Below are 8,702 nucleotides of genomic sequence, written 5' to 3'. Positions count from 1 at the left end.
AAGGAGGGGACAGGGTAGAAAGATGGGGATTGGGGATCCACCAGCCCCCATGCTCTTAGCCTCTGTCTCTGCAATGCCAGGAATGGGCTCAGACACCAAGATAAACAATGTGTTGACCTGGCCCAGGCTGAGAATGATGCTGATAGTGACTATGAATCAGCCCTAGGCTTTGGTCCAGGAGAGAGGCATTTCCCAGTCAGGGGGAGGGAGCAAGCCAACCACTGTTCTGGAAATTTCCACTCACATTATCTCCCTCTGACGGGGGAGCAAACTGAGGGCTCCAGAGGGGACATGACTTGTTCAAGGTCACATAGCCAGTGAGAGCCAGTCTTTGAAAATGCATCCTTCTGTCTTGAAGGCCAGGGTCACTGCAATTTGTGGAGATATCTGGCCATGCAAAGCCCCTCCACCCCCCGATCCCTGTTGGAAGCCTTTCTGAGTTGTCTCCGTCAGTCTAACCTGATGCTTTTTGGACTCACATTGCCTCGGTAGTTAGGAGTCTCCTTTGTTCTGCAGTAAACCAAGGCATCCTGAGGAGCCTGGAGCAAGGCATTCCTTTTCAATACATCCGGCAGCTGATTATCACTCAGCAAGTCACACATTGATTGCTGATTGTCAGAGCTAGAGCAGAGATAACAAAGGGAAGCACACACGCCACATGGGCAGACACTAGGGCTGCTCCAGAAGGTTCCCATCTCCCTCCTTCCAGGCACATGGTAGCACTGCATACCTCTGCTCTCTTTGGAAGTTAAGTGAAGCCATATGACTTGCCCTGACCTATAAAAATGTGAGCAGAGGTGACAAATGACCCTTTTGGGCAGAAGCTTTAAGAGCCAGTGTGGAGTTGGCTATGTCTCCTTCCTGCTTGCAGGGATGAAAGCAGGCATTGCCACGGAGTCGCAGGTGGCCATGAGGGTGCCCCTCCCTTCTGCTCCACACTGGAGCCAGAAATAAACTCTTATTGATTTTAAGGGTGGTTGTTGTTAGCACAGCTTAACCTAGCCTATCCTGACTGACACAGAAATTTGTACTTAGAAGTGAAGTGCTGTTAAAGCAAAAAACAACGAAAAGATGCAGTATTCTCTTAGAGATTCAGTGGCAGCAATAAGGAACTGATGTTGGAAGCTGGAGAGATAGCTATCCATGCAGTGGAGAAACATTTGGTGAAACTCTCACCTGTAATTACTTGAAATGTAGGGAAAGAAGTTTGAAGACAGAAATTGAGTAGTGTGTTTTGCTTGCTGTTGGCTGCATTTGGCAAAGTACTGCAAACGAGATGAGTTCAGAAATTGATTAAGGATGGGTCAGCCTAATACATGAATGCTTATGATAGGATCAAATTTGGATCCTTTGGGGTCTTTTGCTTCCAGCCAAGAAGTAGTAAGAGACTGGATTTACTAGCCCACCTGAAACAACTAAAAATATGAAACACTGATTTTCAAGACACCAGACCTCAGGCAATGAAGTCATCCCTAAGACGCAACAAACAAATGAGACAGTCCCTGTGACCGTCCCAGCTTGCTGCGTTGAGAGAGTTTCCAGGCCATGGTGCAGGGAGAAGGAACACAGGCGGGTCCCACAGACTCCCTGGGTTGAGAGGGTGGAAGGAACTGAATGTAAGGAGGCCCAGGCTGTCAGAGTTCGCAGGGCACAGGACTGGAGAGAAGAGAGCCACACAGAGGGAGAACTCCAAAGAGCCACTAAGGGTCTCCCTCAGGCATTTAGCAGAGTTTGATCAGCACCTGCGTGTGAGGAAGCCCCATGAGCCAGCGAAAGAATCACCCGAAAGGGTTAGAAGGAACAGCACCAGAAGCTCATGCAGGGCCAGTAATAGTACCTGCTCTCCAGCCAGACTGAAAAACCTCATAATTTATAGGGCACTGGACAAAGCACTCAGGAGGATCTTGTTTTAGTAGCTGGGGATGATTAGCTCTAGATGTTGTTTTGCTGAAACTAACTCACCACTGGCACTGTGATTATGGTATTGACTGCAGTGATATAGATTCCTTCGAGTTCAGCTTATTATCACCTTGTGTTGTATGATGATCCAACTCCCCCATCACCTTTTCCTCCATCCAAACTACTCTAAAGCCTTTGTTCATATAGCATTTTTGATGTCACTGAGTATGAACTCATTTATGTACTATATCCTTCTGATGCTAGTCCTTAAAAATAAAATAGTACTACTTGGTGCCAATAGGACTCTTACTCAAATGAACATGATGACCCTGAAATCACATTATGGTCCTTAGTTATAAGATGTTAAATAGATCAATGATTTTCTTCCTTTTTTTTTTTTTTTTTTTGAGACAGGGTCTGGCTCTGTCACCCAGGCTGGAGTGCAGTGGCACCATTTTGACTCACTGCAGCCTCCACCTTTCAGGCTCAAGCCACCCTCCCACCTCATCCTCCCGAGTAGCTGTGACTATAGGCACACACTACCACAACACCTGGCTAACTTTTTAATAATTTATGTAGAGATGGGGTTTTACAATATTTCCCAGGCTGGTCTCGAACTGCTGAGCTCAAACTATTTGCCCATCTCAGCCTCCCAAAGTGTTGGGATTACAGGTGTGAGTCACCGTGCCCTTGCAGAGGATCTGAAAAGTCACGACTATTTTCATAATAATCCTCTTTTTTTACTGTATTAAAATGTGTACTGATGGTGCAAAAGCAAAGGTGGCTAAAACTGCTGGTGCTTTTAGCGTGAATTAGGGCAGACTATACTGACAGTCACTGACTCTGTGTGTGTGTGTTTGTGTGTGTGTTTTAACCACCATGCACTTGCAGTTTAAAAAAAAAGCCAATTTTACTTAAGAATGTTCTTGACGAGGCAGTTAAAATTATTCATGTTATTAAATATTGACCCTTAAGTACTTGCCATTTTAATATTCTAACTCAGTGTGACAAAATGGGAAAATGTATACAGCAGCTCTGCTGCATACAAAAGCATGGTGATTGTTTAAATGAAAGGGACTGGTGAGACTGAGTTGTGAGCTAAACTGCACATTTTTCATTGAACACTGGTTTTACTTGAAAAACAGATAAGGTAAAGTTAATCAGACTTGTGTATTTGGCAGACATTATTTTGAAAATAAATGAAAGGAGCCCACCACTTCAAGGAAAATAATTGACAATCATTGCTGCCAATTATAAAATTCAAAATTTCAAGTGCAAATTAGAATTTTGGAAAACTTGCATCTGCTACTGTGGGATTGACAGCTTCCCAATACATTGTGATGGGTCGTGATGTTAAGTAATGTTGTTTTTTAAATACTGTATGATTAAATGTGTCAATATTTGGAAGATCTACATAATTCAGTGAACTAATATTTTCCAGGTGATCAAAGTATGATGTTTCAAAATCATGCACAGGCAAAAATCCATTTAAAGTGCAAGGTTGACAAATGGATTTTAATGTTACAGAGTATGAAAACATACTGATGTGATTTCAAATTCCACATTGCAACTAATCTTTAAGAAATTCCTACTAGTTGAGTTTTGGTGCATGGTTAAGGGAGAATATCATCAATTATCTTCAAAAACTGTTAAAATACTCCTCCCTTTTTCAACTGCACGCTTGCGTAAAGCCAGATTTTCTTTATATACTTTAACCAAAACAACATACCACGATAGATTGACTGCAAAAGCAGGAAGGAGAATCCAGCTATCTTCTATTAACCAAACAGCAAAGAGATTTCCAAACAATGTCACTCATTCTATTACTTTTGTTTGTTTGGGATAATACAAATACTTTGATTAAAATATGTGAATACATAATATGTTTATTGCTGTTATTTAAAAATGCATTAATAAGTATTTCAAAATGTTGTTTTTCTATTATGATAAATATTATTATCACTATTATTTATTTGAGACAGGGTCTTGCTCTGTCACCCTGGCAGACTCAATCTTGGCTCACTGCAGCCTCAACCTCCCAGGCTCAAGCGATCTTCCCACCTCAGCCCCCTGAGTAGCTGGGACTGCAGGCACACACTGCCACGACCGGCTAATTTTTTTTTATTTTTAGTGGAGATGGGGTTTTGCCATGTTGCCCGGGCTTGTCTGGAGCTCCTGAGCTAAAGTGATCTGCCTGCCTTGGCCTCCCAAAGTGCTGGGATTACAGGTGTGAGCCACTGCACCTGCCATGATAATTATTGATAGACATATCTCATATGTTCCAGTTATCAATTTACTGACTCTCAGTTCCAAATTTATCCTTCACTACCAGCTCTGCAAAAATGGAGATGGGCCCATTAAATAGTTTTCTTTTGCCACCTGGCACAGTGGTAAGCGTTGTCAGTAGAGGGCGCTACAGAGACATAGCAGAAGGAAGGGATTTTCCCTCACTGTGTTCTCTCAGCAGGCTCCTGCAGCTTGTGGCTTCTCTAGAGCCCAGCTCTGCTGTCTTGTGGCTAGCCTTTATCTTTGGTTACTGGACTGTCTCCTATGACTCTAGAAGCCTGTGGGCATTAAATAGCTTAATACACTTCAATTATAATGCAAACATTTGAATTTTGACACAAAAACTGAGATGTAAAAGTGTGATTACTGTTCTGTGGTATAAAAATGTAAAAGGATTAATGGTTTTTCAAACCATCAACACCTCAGGACTTTGGCCAACTGACCTCTTAGAAATGAAGATTCCCTGGCCATATCTCCTTCCCTGATCAAATAAAGTGAGACCCAGATCCATGAGAACCTACAGGCTACTGGAATGACACCTCTTTAGAATGTGAGAAGTCCTAATAGGTCCAGGGATCCTCTTCTTCTCTCCCAGTAGGTCTGGGGAGGTTGGGAGATGACAGTAAAGCTGGGTTTTTTTTTGTTATATTAATAAACTTGTGAGTTTCTTCTCTCTGGGTAAAAGCTTTTTCATTTAAAGTGAACTTGAAGACTGGACTTAAATCAAAATAATGAAGAGAAAGGACCAAAATGGGGCCAAATCAGCTGGGACAATGTGAGCTCTGACCATGCAGAGAAAAAAGGAGAGCAATTCATATGCTGAAGCCACCGCAGACTCCAGCAGTGGATGCCAGGGCAACGCCCAGGACCTCCTCACAGTCACCAGCCCAGGGTACACCCAGGACCAGCCCCTCCGCAGCTGAGGCCAGAGGTTCCAGAGGGCACATACTGTGTCAGTCTAAAGCCCCAACTCTCCTGTACTGCCACATCCTGTGTATTTTTACCGAATGAAGCCAAGCATAGCTTTGAAAATATACATTATTTTATGCAATTAAAAGTTACTGAGGGGCAGGTGGGCCTCCTGGAAAGCTGTGGCTATTCCCCTCTTCCTCCACACACACGAGGAATCTCAGGGGAGGCAGAGAAAAAAAGGAGAAAGGGAAAAAATTATTGGGATCAATTAAATTGTAGGATTTCTTGCTTCTGTTACCCAATGGATAGTGATTTGAAGAAGATCAGATCAATTACTAGAGAAAAAAACAAAATTATATATTTCTCTGAATAGTTAAAGGTAACATAAGTAAATTTGTGACTTTGCTACTTGGATATACTTTATTCTTCCACCTAAATGATACCTACTCTATGAACAAGGATCCCCGCCACACACCAGAGAGCTGATGCTCAACACATACTTATTAAATGGAAGTTACTAAGCTCCAACCATGTATTCTATAGCAGGAGTTGGCAAACTTTTTCTGTACAGGACCAGATAGTAAATATTTTAGGTTTTGCCACATAGGATCCCTGTAGCAACTACTCAAGTCTGCTGTTGTGGCTTAAAGGCAGCCATAGACAATATGTAAACAAGGCTGTGTTCCAAGAAAATTTATTTAAACACTGCATGTTCTTACTTATAAGTGGGAGCTGAACAATGTGAACACGTGGGCACAGGGAGGGGAACAACACACACTGGGGCCTGTGGGGGAGGCGGTGGGGAGGGAGAGCATTGGAAAACATGGCTGACACATGCTGGGCTTAATACCTAGGTGACGGGTTGACAGGTGCAGCAAATCACCATAGCACACATTTACCTACGTAACAAACCTGCACACCCCTGCACATGTACCATAGAACTTAAAAAAAAATTAGCAAAAAGGCCCCAAAACTTTATTTACAAAAACAAGCAGTGGGCTAGTCTGACCTACTACAGCCATGGGCTGTAGTTTGCTAACCTCTGCCCTAAGTCATAGCAGCCAGAGTGCCCACGCTATTGCCTAGTAGTCTCTGGAGAATAATGGCCTCTCCTCTTTCACCCTCCAGATCTCATGTGAGTGTCCTCACAGCCAACTCTAATCCAGAACCACCCTGAAGGGAACTCTGGGAAATGTAGTTCTTGGCTTCTCCTCTTCAAGGGGTGGCAGTGATGCTAAATTGACAACAGGTAATCCAGCATACCAAGGTGTCTGAATCACCTAAGATTTACAGGCCAAGGTGCCAGGATGATAGAGACCAACTTTTCAGAATCACCTATTGTTCTTTGGATTAAAACACTAGATTAGGCTTGTGTGTGAGTGACACAAAATCCAAAATAAAAGTGCTTCAGTGAGGCAATTTAATTCTGCCTCACATCAGGTAGGTTTGGGGTGGTGCTCCACAGTGGCAGGAGCTCCTTCAATCTCGATACTCCACCCACCATTCGTGGTTTCCCTGCCAGCATCACTTCCTGGCTCCAGGTGGCTGCAGGAAGCAGGCCAACATTCCAGCCAATAGGAAGGAGGAAGGGCTGATGAAGGGCATAGCCCCTCCATTTACAAATATTTTCCAGAAAGTGTCTCTGCCACTTCTGTTTCCATGTCATTGGCCAGAGCTTAGTCACAAGGACAAACTTAGCTGCAAGACAGAATGAGAAATTGACTTTTTATTTCACTTTTTATTCAGAAATTTAGTTTTTAGCTGGCCATGTCACAGCTAAAAATCAGTGGTCTATGACCAAGGAAGAAAAAACAAATATTAAAACACTATCAGTGGTCTTTGACATACCAAAGTATCACAATCACACTTTGCAAAGGCTAAGATTCTGAAACCACATCACGTTATTACAGGCCAGTGTTACAGAGTTGCATCATATTCTTACAGGCCAACGTTCTGAAATGCTGTGCTATTATAGACCAGGGATTCTGAATCACTTAAGATTCTCATTGGCTAAGGTTCTAGAATTAAATAGCAGTTTTTTAGGCCAAGATTCCAAAGTCACAGAAGATTCCTACAAGCCAAGATTCAAAATCACAAAACCTAATAAACCAACCTTTGCAAGTCACATGAAATTCTTGTGATCAAGCATCCAGAAATATATGAGATTTCTAAAGAACAAGTTCCAAACTCATGCAAGATTCCTACCAGCCAACGTACATGGAGATCAAGATTCCAAACTTAAACTGAACTTCTTGTAGACTAGGCTTCCAGACTCACACAATATTCTTGTAAAGCAAGTTTCTGACGCCATACAGTGTGATTATAGTGCTATTCTGACAGCTATGATCCTGGAATCAAACATATTTTCTATTTCAAGCCAAATTTTCAGAATCACATAATGTTTTAATAAACTAAGTTTTCAGAACCATATAAGTTTATTATAAATCAAGTTTCCAGAAGCACACAAGGTTATAAAATGACATAACATTATTAAAAGCCAAAATTGCAAATCATATATCATTTTTAAAGGTCAATGTTCCAGAATCACCTGAAGTTCTTTCAACCATTGTATCTAGAAACACACAGCATTCCTAGAGGCTAACATTCCATAAATCCATACAATTCTTACAAACCAAGTTTCCAGAATCAAACGATGTTCTTAAATAACCTGAGTTCTTGAATCCTACATACTGCTTGTAGATGACATTCCTGGTCTCTGGTTCCTAAGTCTCCCAAATGAGCTAGCGATTGAAGTTGACTGTGTCCTCCCAAAGAAGGTTCACAAAATATTACCTTTTTCAATGCCAGTGGCAGGTGCTCTCTCTCTCTCAGGAACCCCAACAGATTCTAGAAATGTCCTACGAGAGGCAGGAGGAGCAGAGTGGTATCAACACTGTATGAAAGCTTAATAATAATAATAATTAGAACAACATTTATTCAATGTCTACCATGTGCCTCATACTAAGTTCCTGACATACTTCATCTCATTTAACCACCCCAGCAACTCTGTGGTTGACTTATCTTTGTAATTAGTTATCATCAATATTCTCATTTTATAGATTAAAAAATCCAGTCTCAGAAAGATTAGGTAAGTTGACTAAGGTCATACAACTATGAAGTAGCAGATTCCAAATTATAACCTTGGTTGTTGATTCCAGGGCTACAGAGAGATGCCTCCAGCATTGAGGCAGAACATAGGATAAGGATTTCTTTTATTAGGCCTCTGCCTTTGGGATCAAAACTGCTAAATTCCAACAGAAACATGATCAAAGGAACCATCTGAAGAAATGATCCTTCCTCGGGGTGGGCAAAAGCTGAGGTGCCTAGGAGACTCAGAGAGGCATACATCTAAATAAGGTGGTGATATGGTGTGGCTGTGTCCCCACCCAAATCTCATCTTGAATTGTAGCTCCCATAACTCTCACATGCTGTGGGAGGGACCCAGTGGGAGATAACTGAATCATGGGGACAGTTTCCCCCATACTGTTCTCATGGTAGTGAATAAGTCTCACAAGATCTAATGCTTTTATAAAGGGAAACCCCTTTTGCATGGTTCTCATTCTCTCTTTTGTCTGCTGCCACATAAGATGTGTCTTTCGCCTTCC

The sequence above is a fragment of the Pan troglodytes genome, chromosome 16 (genome assembly GCF_028858775.2).
Source record: "Pan troglodytes isolate AG18354 chromosome 16, NHGRI_mPanTro3-v2.0_pri, whole genome shotgun sequence".
NCBI classification, from domain to species: Eukaryota; Metazoa; Chordata; class Mammalia; order Primates; family Hominidae; genus Pan; species Pan troglodytes.
The sequence above is the reverse complement of the archived record's forward strand: the minus strand, read 5'-3'. Positions refer to the sequence as shown.